The sequence below is a fragment of the Ambystoma mexicanum genome, chromosome 10, assembly GCF_040938575.1.
Source record: "Ambystoma mexicanum isolate Mex_15411 chromosome 10, UKY_AmexF1_1, whole genome shotgun sequence".
In the NCBI taxonomy this organism is placed as follows: Eukaryota; Metazoa; Chordata; class Amphibia; order Caudata; family Ambystomatidae; genus Ambystoma; species Ambystoma mexicanum.
In genome coordinates, this window is record NC_090932.1 from 369,873,510 (window position 1) to 369,892,145 (window position 18,636).

The following is an 18,636-nucleotide window of genomic DNA, read 5'->3' on the forward strand; positions in this document are numbered from 1 at the left end:
ACATGAACTAACGGTTTATGATCTGTCCTAATTACATAAGGGATGCCCCACAAGAATGTTCTGAAATGCTTGGAGGCCAATGTGGCTGCCAAAGCCTCCCTTTCAATAACTGAATATCATCCCTCAGCGTCGCACAGTGCCCTAGAGGCAAAAGCAATAGGTCTGTACCCACCTTCCTGCCATTCCTCCAAAACCGCCCCAAGATCTACTTCACTGGCGTCAACAGTGAGAACAGTCTTACCTTTGGCATCAAAAGACCTTAAACATGGAGCATGATCCACATCTTCCTTCACCAACTCGAATTCCTTTTGGCATTGGCCAGACCATTCAAACCTAAAACTCTTCCTGAGCAAACCCCCTCATGGATGCAGTTTTTTCTGCATAATTGGGAATGAACTTGACATAGTACTCCATTAAACCTAAGAATGACCTCAACTGCTCCTTGTTTATGGGAGCAGGCGCCTCCTTCATTACTTTAACCCACTCCAGCTTGGGGCTAAGACCTTTGGAACTGAGGGTATGACCCAGATAAGAAACGCTGGGCACTCCCACCCAGTATTTCAAAAATTTCACTGTCAGCCCCTTCTGTCGCAACACTTTCATAACATTTTGCACCCTCTCGGCATGTTCCAGGCAACTTGTGCCCCAAACCAGAATATCATCCTGAAAATAACTAACACCGGCAACACATCCAAACAATTCCTGCATCAGTCGTTGGAAGACCGTAGACGCCAAACCAAAGGGCATGCAGCAAAACCAAAAGGAGTTACAAAGGATGTTAATGGACGCGACTCCACGTGCAATCAATATGATGATAGGCTGACGATAGATCAAACGTCAAAAACCACCTTGCCTGCCCTAGAGTCAACAACAATTTGTTGTTATTCGGTAAAGGATGTCGATCCACCCACATACGAGAATTTAACTCCCTAAGGTCGACACACATTCTCAAACCCCATCACTTTTTCTCACCAAAACCACAGGAAATAATGACTCAGAGCTCTCTATTTCTTCAATAACCCTGTCTGTTTTCATTCTTTCCAATTCACACTTCAATGCTTTCCTAGCCAACACCGGAACTCCCCTCACCTTGTGAACCCTGGGCACCATTCCCTTCTTGAGTCCAATGCGATGTCCAAAACCCTGTAATTTCCGCAATTTTTCTGCAAAAACTTCAGAATACAATTCACGCAAATACTGAGCTGACAACCCTGTATTATCTCCCTTGGATCCCTCTACAACGCTCAACACAGGAACCTCCTTCCCTGGATGTATTTCGATATTGAGAGCAGCCTGCTCGTCCCAACCCAAAACACTAGCCCCTTTGTGTGCCACATATAGTTTACCTTGAGTGCAACTCCCTTTGAACTCAATGCAGGCCCACTCATATCCCAACACCTCAATGGGAACTTGTCCGTATGCAGTAGGTTTAATGTCGGAAGGACATAAATTCACCACATTCTTGCCATATTTCTCAGTATACAAATCGGTGAGATCATAGTAAATGGTGAACCAGAGTCCACCAACATGTCCAAAAGCTGTCCATTCACTGATACCTTTTCCCAAGGTCCTTTCTTTACAGCACCCTCCACATGCAGAATCACGCCCTGATCAATTTTGTCGTACACCCCCGTATCCTGACATACCATGCCACCTTCAGACAGCACCATGCTCACTTCACCCTTGTTTTGCATATCCGCATTGGCCTTGCACATCTGAGAATAATGCCCCTTGCATTTATATCACGTGCACTCAACATTTAAAGCAGGACATTCCTTTGCACCAGTTAAATGGCTCGACCAGCCACACTTCTTGCAGGCATCCCTGCTCTTAGACAGTTTGAGACCTTGACTGTTTAATTGCTCACACTTTTTCTTTCCGTCAGCACCACTCCGCATATACTGAGGAAACACTGCCTGTATTGCATCCCCTTGACAATTCCTCTCCGTGACAATCTGCACACTGGCTGTGATGCCTCTATCGCCCTGGCAATCTCCATGACTTTATCCAATAGAGGGTCACTTTCAATCCAAAGCCTCTCCCTTACTTTCGGGTTGCTAGTTTTCATTTTAATCTGGTCTCGTATATATTCATCCACAGTTCCAGTGAACTTACAGTTTGCTGACAATGTACGCAAAGAGGTAACATGGGAATCAATGGGCTCCCCCCACTCCTTGTGCCCTTGAGAAAAAATTGTAGCATTCCAAATCTACATTGATCCTCTTTCCAAAACGATCCTGCAACTTCTTTAAGGCAGTCTTGTACACACTGACCACTCTCTCCCCTTCGCCTGCCCCTGGAACATAGATGTCTTCACCTGGAAGATGCCTAAAGATCCGTAGGCCCTCTGTGTCAAGGCAATTTAAAAGTGCAGCCTCCTTCTCATCATCGCTGAACGTTGCCCCATCTGCAGCCCTCAGTTATACCCTGAAAGCATCCACCCATTGCTTCCAAGGGGATGCTGGTTCGCCAGGAGATGGTAAGAAGGCAGGGGGGGGAGGTAGCACTTGAGTGCTGCATGATGAAAAAAAGAAAGCAAACGCAGTTGCAGAAGGGCAGCAGAAACAAGTCTCCCTTTCCTCGAGACTGCGCAGAAACAAGTCTCCCTTTCCTCGAGACTGAAACAAGTCAATAAGTCAGTGGCTTGCAATGCGGTCCTCAAAGGAATAGCAAATAAATGCTGCACACCTCCACACACCATGCCGCACCAGCAAAAGTATTGCCCAACAAAAACGTGCTTTTACGGCCACACACGCCTAGCACACGGAACCTGCTGCTCACCTGCAGCCAACGACCACAGCAGCCAGCCACGGCAGCAACATAGCACAGCAATTAGTGCGCTACCTCACTGGGGGACATCAGCGTTGCTTGACCCCGGATATTGACCTTGGTGCTGCAAACAAGATCCCTTCCTGCGCCGATGCGACTAGGGCAGCCGCGTAGGCCTCCTGCATGTAACTTGGGGCGGACTTAACCCCGGAGGTCGAGCATGGTGGGTAATGCTCAAGGTAACTCGGTGGGTAAAAGCATATGTGACTGAGTTCTCTGCATTTTTTGGAGCAACATGTATTTCAGGATGTCATTTTCAGGCAATAGCGGTCCATAATGTGACAAAACAGCAGGGTTTGTTCATACGAAAACACATGAAGCCCGGGTATTTTTTCACCAGTGGAAAAGATAACTATTAACACTGACCTTCCCTTGCATGCAATGGGTGTCATGGTTCAATATTGCTTAGACAGGAAGACTTGTGAATTGTGACTGAGGTAACAATGATGACAGTGTTTAAAAGCTGAAGGTACAGTGTATAAAGTATTATATAAAGTTAGCTTTAGTTCAGTTATAAATGCAACCATCATTTCAGTGTGTTTTCAGTATAGAGCCTGTATGGAATGGGGGTTAGGGTTGAATGTTTGAATTATATTTTTGAGGCTTCCAAAGAGGCTTTGAATCCTGTGTTTTCAGCTGTGGCAGTGGCTCGAATTTGAGCAAGGGCCCTGTTGCTGCAGACGGTTTATAACACAATTCATCATATTGGCTTGACGTTAAGGTTGGTGGAAGTTTAAACTAGAGACTTCATATTTATCTGTGTTTTCGATGGGTGTTTGAGTGGAGAGTATTTTATAATGTTTGGTTTTTAGAAGGGATTGTTGTATATAGTTAGAGAGAATGTGTGTTTTTAAACTGTTGTGTTGTGAGCATGTGATTCCATCTAGTCAGAGGGCAATTAAGAGGTTCTGGTATTTGTTTGGTGACCTCCCCTCAGCTCTCCAGTGGGGCGTAAATAAACACCCACGGATAGATTGGGTCTTAATGCAAGGGTTGGGGGCCTATAGGAGCCTGGTAGGATCTCTAAATAGGCTATTAAAGTGATTTAGATTGTACATGTGTGAGTTTTGTGAATGGGTTCTTTCTTCTTCAGGAAAAAGTGAAATTAAGATTTTTTAAACATAATATAGCATTATAAATTATATGGAATGTATTCTGACATTGGCATCTATGTCTGCAACTTTGTTTAGAGAAGAATGAATGGGATGTTAAAATGGATGGCAGGGGCAAAGAAACAATTACCCTTTTAAAAGGGCTTTTAAGAAACATGATGGGTCAGTAAGTGGGTGCATAGTGTAGATGAAGAGGAGTTCAGATTTGCGATTTGGGAAGCATTACATGGTAACTTTGGATTAAAATGAAATAGGGGTATTGTGTGGAAATGACAATTAAAAGGAAGAAATGGGAGTTCAACTAAAGCCAGGGACTTTGACGGGTTTTGGAAAGGTTTCAGTTTGGATATTCGGAGGGCAGAAAAGCCTGGGTTGGAAAAATTGTTTGAGAAGGCTGGTAGGGCTGGGAAAGAGTCAGTTGAATGTTTGTGGATGGAAATGAGAAGAATATTATCAAAAGAGTGATGCGAGGACATCACCTCTTTGGTTTTGCGATGGGAAAAATAATGACAAATTTTCACATGTGAGGAAAGGAAAAGTTGATAGTAAAGGATAGTAAGTTATGGAACCGCAATGTTTGTTTACATTTAAGTTTTTGGTACATATTTTGAAATGATGCATGAGAAAAAGCTGGCTTGTTTATAGACATCGTTTTTTTTTATTTTGTATTAACCATATACTGAGTGATGTTGGAATATAATGTGAAAGCAATGCATTTTGTTTCGGTTGGCAGGTATTTGGCAGGTATTTGTTGTTAATTTATATGTAAAGACAGGAGATGGATAGAGAAAATGGATCAAGGTTGATGGATTTTTCCTTTTTGTGTGATCTTGGGCACAAAGGGTGTCCATAAGAAGGTAGTGATCTGGGAAGTACACAAGAGAAGGTTAAGGTATGTCATGGATTGCCTGTAGGATGTGAAAGGTGAGGTGGCAGGCTTGGAGGAAAGTGTGGACAAGGCAGTGATGCAGAGGCAAGGTGGGGAAACTGTTTCATTTTATAATGGGTTTGTAACACAATAGCGAGAAGCTGGCATAGGTGTTTTTGTTTATAAAGTGTCCTTTGTGGATGCAGAAGAGAAAAGGACTCTGGAGAAGGTGAATTAATAAGGACAGATCTCTTTTTAGTAGGGCGGTGACCCTGGGACGAAATTGTGTGCATGTGGAAAATAGATTGGGAAAACATGGTATTTTGAAGAAGGAAATGACTAAAGGATTTAGATGATGTTTGGTATATATTTGATTAGTATAGATTTGTTGAAAAGTACATTTTAGATTATTTATATTTTTTACATATGGCAGGTAAATGTAAAATATTACATATTATAGCAGAGTGGTTTCAGACTTCCATTGTCAGTGGAAAGAGTAACAGAATGGTTATGATGAGATGCTTTGACAAATGTATTATACCAATTGGTCTTTAAGTGAGACAGGGGCCAACCCTAGCAGTGTCAAAAATTGGTCCTGTAATAGGCAGACTGGCTCTGCTACTGCTCGGGAGGAGATTTCGCTATTTGTGAAATCTTGGAACAATTGAGGCAATACTCATCTTTTCTCGAACTGGTTATCAATGAATAATCTAAGACTTGCTAACTGTATCTGTCTCCAAGAGTAGTGGTTGACTTCTCTCCCAATTTTGGATGGCTTTAGTGTATTTGTGCAGTCAGCTAAATAAAGTGCTGATGGTAAACTTTCGGGGGGGAGTTGATAATTGCAATCGAAAATTCACTAGGCCTTAATGGGGAAAAAATTGTGAATCTGCCATTTGGGGCCTTGGGCTTCGAGTTCTGCTCTAGTGATGATAAGGTTAACATTTTGATTATTAACATTTACTGGCACAAGGGCATTGCACCTTTGGATGCTTTTGTGGAAAATGTAGGTAACATAATCGATGTTTGGACTGAGAGAAATGTTAATGGGAGAACTATTGTGCTAGGCGATTTTAATGCTGACTGTGATCCTCAGCTTCCTCTCTGGAACTTTGAGGATTTAACTAGTGGCCATCTAGAGTAGAGATCTTTGGGTCAAATTTGGAAGGTTGGGCTTGAGGGTCGTGGACTGCAGCCCCTAGTTGGAAGGATGACTGATTATCATTCTTCCTCGGATTGGCATACGTGGCATAGAGGGAATAAATCCTCCCTGATTGATTACATCTTTGTTGACCCCTATCTTATGAATCACTGCCAGTCCTTTGAGGTGATAAAAACTGACTGGAGTGATAATTATATTTTGACAGCCTTTTTTGATCTGCCAGTATGCATTAGATAATTTCAGCTACAGCCACGAGTCACTGCTAATGTGGCTGGTAACGCAGTCAAATGGACAGACTGTAACATTCATCTGCATCTTGAAGGTAAGAAACATACTTGACTTATCCACCTATCAGTGAAAAATGAATTGCTTTAATATTAATGAGTTTCAGATGCTTGTTGGTGATCTAGTCTCTGGACTTGTGGCAGGAACAAGTAGTAAGATTAAACAACCTCCTAAGTACACTCATGGCTATAGCATTGAATTGGTTGAAGCAAAAAGAATCATGAGGAGGGAAATTAGAATTATAAAACGTACCAACTCCCCGCAGGCTATCCGTAATGAGTTGACTATAAAGGTTAGACAGTCTTACAATAATTACTGTAAGCTCTTAAAACATTCACTTCTACAGCGAGATACAGAAATTATGCTGGGGATACTGATTAAATCCAAAGTTAGTTCCTTTTGGCATTTGGTGAACCGGCAAGATCCTAACTATGTAATAACCCAACTTAATTCAATCTCGGAACAAGAATGGGTGCAGTTCTATGAGGACAGATGTGGTCCTCCTTCGATTATTAGCCTGACTGTACCGGAACTGATGGGAACTGCTACTTGGGACCCTCAGTTAGATTTGGCCATTCCAGGTGCAAGAGATCTCATGCTCTAGGCCCTAATGGCCTCACAAATAACACCTTTAAAGAAGATCGAAATATGTGGACGAATCTACTGTATCTGGAAGTCAGGGATATGACCATCACTCGGATTACACCAAGCTCCTGGAACACGGCACATGTGGTCCCCATCTTTAAGTGTGGGGGCAGGACTGACCCTAGTAACTATCGACCTATCTTGCTCATTGATGCCGATTGTAAAATCTTTTTGGCGTTCCTGCTCTCACACTTGGAGGATTGGGCTACTATTTACCATCCTTTGGTGCAATTTCAGACAGGCTTTGGGAAGGGCCATTCTACCAACATTAATGTCCTGGCTCTCAAATGTGTGCTGGAAAAGGCTTGGTTACAAACTATGGGGTTCACCTAAATGGCCTCGATCGAACTAACTGCTGAATTTGACTTTGTTGACTGTGGCAGATTATTGTGTAAACCCACTAAATGGGGGCTGCCTGATGGGCTGTTGAGATTAGTCAGTGCGGTCTATGAAAACTGTGGCATACAGGTCCGATTAAGTCAAAAAGGTGACATCTCGAGGGGAATGCCATCTTATCAGGGGGTCAGGCAATGCTGTGTCCTGCCCCCTGGCTATTTAATCAGTATTTCTCTGATGTAATGCTACTGCTTGCTAAAAAAGGGCTGGTTGCTCCAAAGATTGGAAAAGAAAAAATGGCATGTCTTATTTATGCAGATGACATACTGATCTTTGACTGCATTAAAGTTGGGCTGCAAAGATCATTGAATACATTTGAGACCTATTGTGTATACATCGGAGGATAACGGGTTGATTATTAATCCAACCAAAACTAAGATTCTTGCCTTTAGAAAAGCAAAAGTAATAACCAAAGGACCTGTGTGCACTGTTGGAGGTATGCCCCTGAACCTTGCGGCTACCTTTCGGTATCTAGGCTTCAATTTCTCTGCCTATAAAGGCTCTAAAATAGCCAATGAGGCCTTGCTGCACAAGGCAAAACTTACTTGTAGAAGCCCAATTATTAACATTGACCGAAAGTATAGTAGATTCTCCCTCAAACCCGCAGTGATGTTCAATGAAGGCAAAATTGTGCCTAAATTGACTTACGGCCTAGAACTAAGATCTAATAGTATGTGTAAAATTCTGAGTAGAATTGAGGGAAAAATATGGAGGAGAATCCTTGGGGTACCAAATGCGGTACCGATATCAGCTATCTGCTTTGAGTTGGGGATTGTGTCGCTTTGGGCACTGGTACAATGGGCTTCTCTTGGTGTGGATCGCTCTCGTGTATTAATGGCCTTCCGAGTGCAATCAGAATATATCCTAAATGAGATTGAAGTGACTCTGGAGACACTGATCTCGAACCACACTAAGGCTAAGCAAGCCTTATTTGATTATGGTTGGATCCAGAACATTGATACATTCCACTCTTATCCATTCATGAGCCATTTGACTCATGAACATAGACGAAGAGGTACCCTGACTAGGATACTGTAACAATTTCCAAATCACTTCTATAGAGGTATTCTACTTAGGATGCAGTGGAATGTATTACCGTCTAGGGAAATTTAATTAAGGAGATCTCTAATTACGGCAGATTTAACTGCCTGTAGGTTCTGTAAGGAGAAATTGGAAACCTTAAGACATCTGGTGATTGAATGTTTGCCATTACAGGGCTTAAGAGTACAGTTCCTGTGGCTTTTAGCAATGAATCCATTTGTGTTTGATGAAGACATGGTATGGAAGCATTGTCTTGAAAAGTATAATATCTGTGAGGGGTTGTCCCTGTCGGGTTTTATTAAATCACTGAATCTGTAGATTTGGTCAATAGCTAATAGCTAGCGGGGGAAGCAACCTATTTAATCTGAAATCTCTTGAAATATACAAATGCATTTTTAGTCTATTTTATCTGAAATATTTGGGGATCTAGTGTATTTTATTTGAGAGTATGTACTATCTGAAGTGAACATATTTTCTGATTTCATTTATGTAATTTATTGTTTGGGATTTTTCCAATTGTTGAGAGTATGTTGAATTAATCTAATTGTTTTTTTTCTAATGTGTATCTTAGTTTATTCATTGATTTGAGCTGATATCTCTTTCCTTGCTGTATATTTTGTGTTCTATTTTATTTTTTATTTTTCTGAAATTTTAAATGTATCTTGATGACTTGACATTTTTGTAAAAGTTTGAATTAACCACATACAATAAAACATTTAAAAATAAAAACATAAATAATGCCCTTGAGCCAGGGCTCCCAGAACTGACCTCCCTTATTAAAGTTTTTCTAAAGTATATGAGTGTTAATGTTGCTTTTTGTCAGCGTATGTCACGTGCAGTGATGTTCGGATTCACAACATTAGTTGAGGAAATTTGAAATTAGGTATTTTTCCAAACAGAAAAAGGAAATTAAACGAGAATATATTGTTTGATTTTTGCCACAACGTTTTATTGAAGTAGTATCATTGAGGCGCCTTCAATTGGCATGAAGGAACAATGGGTGTTTATTTAGAAGAAATATGGGAGTGCATGGGACATAGGGCATTGACCCCTTTTGATTTAATATTAAAAAAAAACTTTATTAGGTGTTTGGGATTTGAGGTTGCGCCAAAATATGTTTTCTTTTTATTGTTTAGTCTCACTCACAAGTATGGCAACATGATGTATTAGAGTCCACTTCCCTCCATTTATTCATTCCACTAAAAGCAGTGCAGGTACCTTCATCAGCAATAGGTGGGATACTTTGAAAAACATACTGCAGTGTGCATAGAACGTAGACAAATGGAGATGAACATTTGTGAAGAAGAAGAAACAATTCCCTGAAGTTCAGGTACACCAAGGGACAATAGTTGAGCACAGGGGGGTGCCTCATACTCTTGTGTTAACACAGATACAATGACCGCAACAACTGGAAGAGCTCTTAGGCGTGCAAGCACATTATTATATAGCAAGCAAGGGCCTTGCTGAAGCATGTAGGAGAAAGAGAGAGTGTAACATTAGGACAGACCTCACGAGAATGCAGGAGCAGGGGAGGGAATGTAACAAAAATTGACAGCATCCAAGAGGAGGGATGGCACCCCCCACAATACAGTGCAGAGCCACCTGAATATTATACCCAAGATCACACACAATGACAGACATAGGTGTATATACAAGTGCAACCACAGCAGGCACCTACACAACAGGATGCAATGGCACCATGGAACACAACCATACAGCCACAGACGCACAAACACAGGATAGGGGGTGACAGTAATGAGGGGGAGCCCTTGTAGGAGATCATGCCACTTCTACACCATTCATATCGGCATTCTATAGCTAGAAAAATGAAAGCACATGCCATTAGATTGGGAAGTATTGCTTTATTGGGCACACAAACTGTTAGCATGGCTTTCAAGAATAAAGGGCAGACTATTAAGATTGCCCATAGAGTTGTTATTCAGATTTGAAGTACCATATCTGAGGAATAAGGACAAGTGAACTAGAAGCTGCAATCGTGAATTGATTTTACATGGGGATAAAGATGAGGGAATAACGGACAGGGCAGTGGTAGTTTTTGATGAGGGGCACAGGCTGACTCTTTGGAAAGATGGAGGCGTGTTTATAAAAGATGAATGAGTATTTAAGATACGTTTTATTTATCAAACTTGAAAATAGAGGCAGAAGTGGCACAAGCACATTGTGGATCAGGAGTACCTGTGATGTTGGTTTATTAGAAGGAGGAGGGGCAGTTGTGAACAGGATGGACAGGCAACACCAATAACCAAGACTAAGGGGAAATAATACAATCAGAGGTGTGATGTATTGTCCCAAACGGAGAGGGAGCAATCAAAGAGGTAGGGGAGATGGATTTAGGTATATGTATAGGGAAAGAGTGAAGAGGAGGAAACACAGAGTAAGTGGAGTTAATGTTGGAAAAGTGAAAAGAGAGGCCATCGGTGCACAAGATACATAGAAACCGAGGGATACCACATTGTGGTTTTGTCACCTTATGGCCATGGGGGGGGGGCAACACCCACTGTACATAAGGATCCGCCTCACAAAATCAGACAATACTCCTGCAATATAATCATAGTACCAACTTAAGCGCAAAAGTTATCCACTGTCCTGCTAGCACAGCATAAGATCACATAGAGTGCATGTCACACATGCAGTATATTGGGAATATTTTGAAATTTCAGAGGAGGGGCTGTGAGCAAAATCACAGTATGCAGGATGGAGACACATATACCAACACAAGGAAGCAATGTATAAGAGTAAGTAACCAGATGTTTTGTATATTAACAGGTATATTGTTTTGTGTTATAAATTAAAAGGTACTTTTGCACACATGGCCTTACTAAGAGTACATCTTATTGATATAGGTAGAAAGAAAAACATAAGAAAAGATATGTACTTGTAGAGATGAAGGGGAAGTGAATAAGGATAAAAGGTAGGTATTCATAGAAGCACAGGAAGTGTGAGTTTCTTTATTGATTTTTATTGAAGGAAAAGAGACAGAGGTGAGTAAAAGTAAAATAGAGTTATTATTTTTTATGTTGTTTAAGTAATAAAGGAGGCCTCTGGAAAAGAAAAGGTATATAAATATTGTCTGTGATTATGTTTAATGGCATGGAAAAGTGCACAGTGTGTGATGGGTGTGGTCAAGTAAAGGAACAGAGAAATATTGTATCATAATTGTAAGTGATAGGCAAAAATAGTACATAAGTCCCACTTGCCTGCATGCATACATCGCATGCGCTTGTTTCAGAATCAGGTGTAGGTGCATTAGAGTAGAAAGGTTAGGGAGGTCACAGAAATTGCTAGTTGTATCTCGCTAGGGCAAACACAGCAGGAAAAGAAAAGACTAGCATCCAATGCCGTAAGAAGAAAGACTACAAATAAAGACACAGAGAAGATTTGCCCCAACATTAAAGAAGCCATCAAAGCAGGCCTGCCATCACATCTACAGAAAAGACAAAGGACATTGCATCATAACCACCACTTTAAGAAGTTGAGTTCACGCTCTACCCGGACATAGACACGAGTATGGATGCCATATGATAGTCTAGGTAACTGTATTAGCCTATTTGACCGTGGCAAACTGACCAAATGACTAACTTGATCGAATTTAATATGGGTTATTTTGCCTTTGGCCCACTTTGTTTGCATATATTGCTAAATACCAATACTGGAGAGCAAGGGTTGCGGGGGTGTCCCCCGCTATCCAGGGTTGGTATTTAGCTATATTGGGAGTGCAGGTGTTTCCCCCGTTCCTCATAATTGGAGACGGGGGACAGAAAAAAACCTGCATATGCATGTTAAATTGGGCACTGACCAAATTGGTTTACAGTCAGTTTGCACAAGCAAATTGCATTCGGTCAAACATACCCAAACCCTAGTAAACCCTACACTCCCTTGGACAAGATTTTTGATATAAGAATATGTATTGATAGTTTAATGTGTATTCAAGGTGCAGAGGAGAAATGACAGCTCTGGCACATGGGACGTAACAATATGCGAAACAAATAAAAGGTAAATTCCCAAAGTACGGGAACTCGCGCCCCCTTCACACTATCTATGGCCGAAATACAGCCAAATTGTTATGTATGCTTTTTCACAAAGAATAATGTACACCTTTTACTTAGGAAAACGTAATTTTAAGAAATAGGCAATTCAGTTATTACAGATCATTAATTGAAAAATCTGACAGTCAAATTATTTTCATGTAAAAATAATCTTTCTTTTTATTGTGGTACCCAATGTGTTTCGAGCATATCAGCTCTTCACTAGGGGTTCTTTTGTGTAGAAAATTCAAACTGTTTCGCAAAAGAAAAGAAAGGAAACATCAATTAATTGTCCTATTCAACTTATATAAGTGTTCAATAATGTCATGGATGAACTCTAATGGTCTGATATTGGAGAAATTTGAACTCAAAAGGGGGACAAGACCAGGCTGCCCCCTGTCGTCCATTTTGTTTGTCATCGCAATGGAGCTCCTTGCTGTGAGCATAAGATAAGACAGTGCAATCAAAGGCATTCATTATGGGGAAGCCTGTCAAAAAGTTTGGCTTTACACCAGTGATATGCTGCTGGTTTCTGGATACAAGATCAGTTGGTTGAAATCTGAGGTATTCAAAAACATGCTCGACCTTGACAATGAAGTATTTTGCTTTCAATTGGTGTCCTGACAAGATGCGTTACCTTGGGATCTAGCTGCCTAAAGATGTGTCTAAAATGTTGGAGGTCAATTTATCACATGTTGTCCAAAACATGGAGTCAGACTTTAAAAGATGGAATAAGTTACGTTTAAGTCTATGGGGGAGAGTGCATGCAATTAAAATGGCGACAATTCCAAGATATAACTATGTATTAATCATGATTCCCTTGCAGATCAAAAAGTGCTATCTGAAGAAAATGGAGAACTTGATCCAGTCCTTCCTATGGGAGGGTAAACAGCTGCATCTAAAACTATGCAAATTACACCTTTCACAAGAATGTGGTGGCCTGGGGGTTCCAGACTTTGAAAATTATCATTTGGCTTTTGGGGCTCATCATTTAGCTCCTTTCGTAGAAAATTCAACTGATGTCTGGACAATGGCGTAAGCAAGTAGATCCTCTCCACTTTCCCCCAGGGCAATTCTGTCAATGGTGGATGGAACAGGATATAAATCGTCTCCACCAACTGCATTTGTAAGGTCCTGTAGGAAAGATCTCTGGAGAAAGAGCAAAAAGGATTTTCAGGCTATGGATTAACTTCACTCTGGTTAAACCCAGACATTACGCTGGATGGGAAGCCTCTTTTCTGGTCGAACTGGCTACTGGGAGGTGTACAGTGGCTTTAGGATCTTGTTGAAGGGGGAAAATTGATCAGTTTTAAATGATTGACTCTGATTAATGTACTCAAAGATTGCACAATGGGGGAGTATAGGAAGCTGAAGAAAGTTCTGGTGAAAAAAATTATGGTTCAATACAAGAGTTGGCATGTATGGCTGAGTGAATATAAATCTGAAAGGTGGTATGGCTTGAAAGGTGTAAAAAAAATCTAGATTGGTACAAAGAACCAAATAATGACTTACTGTCAAAATGGTCAGACATAATTGGCTCAGAGATATCGGAGGTAACTGTGGAAACTGTGCAAGAATGTGGCTCTAACATCTTTGAATCTAGGGGAAAGAAGTCGGCAAATCAACATTTTAAACAGAGCTTTTTGGACAACACAAAGATACATGCAAGAGGCTTAGCTGGTTCAGATGCCTGTTGGAGGTGCAACCATGCTATTGGGACTTTTGAACATAACGTTTGGGAATGCTACGAGCTAAGATCTTTCTGGAGAGGGGTCACTCCGAAGATGAATGAAGTTCTACTGATGCATGAAGATTATGATCATACGACTGTAATTTTGGGAGAAGATGACATGGTGGAAGATCTCCCTTTTCCACAGAGGAGTTGGTGTTTCACAGCATTGAATTCTGCCAAAAAAATCATATTGAGAAAATGGAAAAGTGAGGAAAGACCGACGATTTCAGAATGGATGGATGATTTAAGACAAGTGTCAAGATTTGAGAAGATAATCCTGTACAGGGATAAGAAAATGATTTTATTTGATCACATCTGGCGCAGATTTTTGGATTTGTAATAGTGCTGACCATTAGATGTGGGACTGATACTGTAATGTCTCCTCTTTATAGGGTTGTGGGTACCCTAATTGTGATGTTCTTAGCTATATATTTTAGTTCGGTTCATGTAAAGTTTATGTGTTTATGTTGCATGGTTTATAAAATTAATAAACATGTAAGTTCAAAAAAATAAGTCATCAAAGGTGTGTGCTAAGAGGACAAATGCTGGCAACGTTTTGAATAAAACATCATGGGTTTCCTCTTTCAGTGGCATTACCGTCATTATTTTCTTTCTGTAGACACTTGTTTATAAAATGTTCTAAATAACAGCTGGACACCTGTCTGTTTTTCTGCATGCCTACTGCATGTTTGTTCATATGCAGTTACCTGTTTCTATTTGCCCTTGTTTATTCATGCTGGGATATCCTCTGATGCAAGATATTGTTCCATATCTAAGACCAGTAATAATATGTAACTAGCTATTAAAAAAGAAAAAATATGAATAATGTCATGCATGTTAATAGTTAATCACCAAAAGCATGCTAAATCACCTTAAAGTTTTAGAAGTTATCCAGCTAATAGCCGTAATGCACAATACTGAAATGTTATCATCAAGTGTGTGCTCTACTGAGGGCCTTTGTGGCTCTACAAATGAGGCTAGTCTCAAATTAGTCCATACAGGTACTGTAATGTGGTAATGCCTTATCAACCCATGTACAGAAAGGTGTAATATCCCTAACCTAATCCAGAGTATTAATGATGTCCATTACATCCTCCTAATGTACACCAAATGTACAATCTATCATGTGTAAAGAAGCTCAGTTATAATCTGTTGTTGCCTCAGGTCATGAATGCAAAATAGAGGACAGTGCTAAGTCTCACTCACCACGGGAAGCTGTCTGATTTCTGAAGGAAAATTTCTGCGTGCCGTGATGTGCTTTCTCGTGTGCGAGGAGTCACTTATGGGCGATCTACAGGATATGGTATAAATTACAATCTGTCCCTTTGTAAACAGAGATGCACGCGTCATTACAGTAAGTCAGGAAAGTCACACTTCGTTCGGCATTACTTCCGAACCAATATGGCATGTGTGGATGGTGAGGGCGGTGTTCTTGGCCATCTGGGATTGTCAGTCACGTGGATATTTTCGGCGTCCCTTCGATAACCCGTTTCAGAAAGCCGCGTGCGAGTAAAGTCAGTGTCCTCAGCAACATGGGATTCTAAGTCACTTCAAGCATGACTACGTCATGATGTTATGTTATTTTAAGGCGAGGTATGCTAAAAATTGAATGATAGTTCTAATCGTTACTATTACTAATGTGTGCTGTACCGAAATGTATCTGCATAAGTCTCCCAATTATGGGAACATTGTATATGTATTTCGCCCAGACATAGTGTGCAGGGGACGGGAGTTCCCATACATTGGGAACTTACCATTTATTGCTGTGAGTACAAGTGACACCAGTCCTGTCACTTCAAAGAAATACACTGCGACAAAGCCGGTGCCCTCCGATCAGAAGAAGAAAAAAAGCCTACTGTATGGGGAATATAGGTCATTGGGCTATTATATTATGACTCTTAGTTCCCCATTGGTTTCTACAGGAAGATAAGAAGCAGTAACCCAGGGAGGGACCCCTGCTTCCTCAACCTGGGCTGATCATTTTTCAAGGCTGTTCAGCTCTAGGCGAGATGGTATTGACGCAAATACGTCTAGCGATTTAAAGCAAGATCTTATTATAAATACCAATGTCCCTTCGAGTTTCAGGTAGATTAAGTAAATGAAGCCCTGTTTTCCATCCCCTCTGTCAAGGCCCCGTGCCTCGATCAGGTGGTGACCGATATATTTAGACAGGAACACCAAGTGTGGGTCCCTGTGTTTACTAAAATGCCCAATGTGTCTGTGGCTAGAAGCACATTTCCAGATAGCTGGAAGGAATCCATAATATTTCCTATCTTTAAGAAAGGAGACATGATGGACCCTAGCTCTTACCGCCCAATATCCTCGATTAATGACACCACAAAATAGATTGGCAGCATCATTCATACCTTTATAGTTAAATGGTCAAAAGAAAACAGCATTCTGTCTGAGGAACAACAAGGGTTAAGGGAAGGAGTTGGCATGGTGGAGCCGGTCCTGAATCTCAGCTTGATTCTGGACAAGTATGTCAAAGGATATGACTGGCCAGTGAAATTGGGGTTTATGGATCTTAGTCAAGCATTTGACAGGGTAAACCATCCAAAGCTATGGAATCTGCGCTAAACTTTGGGCTTACCGGCACCCATTTTCAACATATTAATTTCCCTACATACAAGTCTGAAAGCTTCAGTGAGGTTGAACAACGAAAGCAAACTATCTCCATCTGTTGACATCTTACATGGGGTCAGTTGAGGGTGTTTGCTGGTCCCACTATTGTTCAACTTTTGTTTGCAGCCTGGTGAAGGAATTTCATAAAGTCACAAAGGACACACCCAGAGTTGCGGTGAGTGTTAGGCAGAATCACCTGCAGTACCCTTTGGGAACACTACAGGCAATTAGGACTACAAGTGTAAGCACAATTCCACCTTTGGTACAAGCCTGTACTACACAGTAAAGTGGTAGCGATGGCTGAGCAGCCAGACTTATCTCAAGAGTTTAAGTGAGCAGTAGAACAAGTTACACAAAGGACCAACCAATACGGTGATTCAAGTAAACACTTACTCAAGGTTTCTTGGTAAAAGAATATACATTTATTTACTAAATCAGTTCTAAAACATTACACTAGCATAGGCAGCTCAATATCAGACAAAGATACACCACAGAAAGTAACTAAACAAGTTTAGCTCAAAAATGAAGTGTGAGCAAAATGGCACTGAAAAGGAGGGTATATACAAGGTTATAAGAATAGACAGCCAAAATACAATCATAGGCAGGGCAAAGGGTTCAGGTTAAATACAACCAGCAATTCTTCTCAACAGGCCTGGGCCAAAGTCAATGGTTCAGAGTTTTTTGTATATGATAGCACAGATCTGGTAGCTAAAGGTTAAGTCTTTGCCACAGATTTGTAAAGGATTTGGCTAGGCGAAAAGTTTGACGAATGTCTAGGGAAGGACAAGCCTTCGTAGTTGAGGAAAGTTTCATGCACTTTCTTGATGGCCGAAAAGATTTCCGGACCGCGGTTGCATAGTAACTTTTTAATGAAGAAAGCTGTAGCTGAGGCAGTTGTTCCTGGCAGTTAGAGCAGATCGTGCTGTTCCTGTGCTTCAGCCTTGGGGACAAGAAGGAGGACGTCGGGAGGTTCCTACACTGCCCAGGGAAGAAGCCAAAAGCTGTAGCAAGACATCGGTTTAAGGTTTGAGTGCCTTAAAGTCCCCCTGGTTTCCTTCCCTTTGGCTACCCAGTTTTCAGCAGCACTCTACTGAAAATTCGACCAGAATAGGACGATGTCCAGGTGGCTTACGAGTTGGTTGTTCCCACCAAACTCAAGGGACGAAGTTAACCTTGAAGGGCTTCTCTGTCGATTGGAGTTTCAGGCAATTTGGACCTGCAGCAGGGCTTCACCAGTCGTCCAGGAGTTGCAGCAGTCCTCTTCCTTCAGCTCGTCTTCGGTTCTTTCGTTCTAGTGGTCGACTCTCCTTTCCAAGTCCCAGAGGCCTGCATTTAAACAGTTTTCATGCATTCATTCAGCCTGGCTGTCAATCACCCAGCAGGGTAGCTGTCCTTGCCGGACAGTCAGCCAGCCAATCACACAAGAGTATATTCAAGTCTCCTAGGAGACTCAGCACAGGGAGTTTCAGGCACCTCCCTCACATCTTGTCCACCACAGCCACTGTGGTACCAGAGGAGGGCTTCAGCACAGTTGCCCGCCAAAGGGCACGAACAAAAGGACCAAACCTGGATTGGCACGCAGAGTTACACACAAGAAGGACTTTTCCTAAAAGAAATGGCGAAAAATGATGACCAGAGTCTGTTTTTACAGATAGATCTGGGGCGCCATATTGAAAAACATGGCTACCCCTGATTTTGAGCTACCGTTGTTAGCGGTCACGAAAAATCACGGTAGTTCATCTAAACCACTGCCACCAGCCATTAAAAATAGGAAAAGGTAAAATGTTAAAATGTTACTTTTACATGGGTGTTTAGTCTCAGGGGAAGCTAAGCAACCCCTCCAGCACTCTATAGTAAGATAGGGTGTGCTAGGTCAGTAAATTTAAAGAGACTAG